Source organism: Nestor notabilis, unplaced genomic scaffold (assembly GCF_000696875.1).
Source record: "Nestor notabilis isolate BGI_N333 unplaced genomic scaffold, ASM69687v1 scaffold20420, whole genome shotgun sequence".
Taxonomy (NCBI): domain Eukaryota; kingdom Metazoa; phylum Chordata; class Aves; order Psittaciformes; family Psittacidae; genus Nestor; species Nestor notabilis.
In genome coordinates, this window is record NW_009911837.1 from 32,389 (window position 1) to 32,692 (window position 304).

Here is a 304-nt window from a genome sequence, read left to right on the forward strand (position 1 = left end):
GGGCCCACCCCCCCCCCGCCGGCCGCTCCCGCTTACCTAAACTGAGGCAGAGCAGCAGGAAGAGCCCGGTCCCCAGCCACCTCCTCAGCGCCGGCGGGGCGGCGGGCAGGCACATCATCTTCCTGTAGCTCCTGGGCCGGGAGGAGAGGGGCACAGGGTTAGAACAGCGCCCGAGCAGCCACAGCACTTGCCAGCGCGTCCCTCTCCTTCCTGCCCGCTGCCGCCCCAAGAAACCACGAGCACAAGCACAGCCCTCCCCGCTTCCCTCATGGGGTACCTGTGGCTCCCCCGACGCCACCCCCTG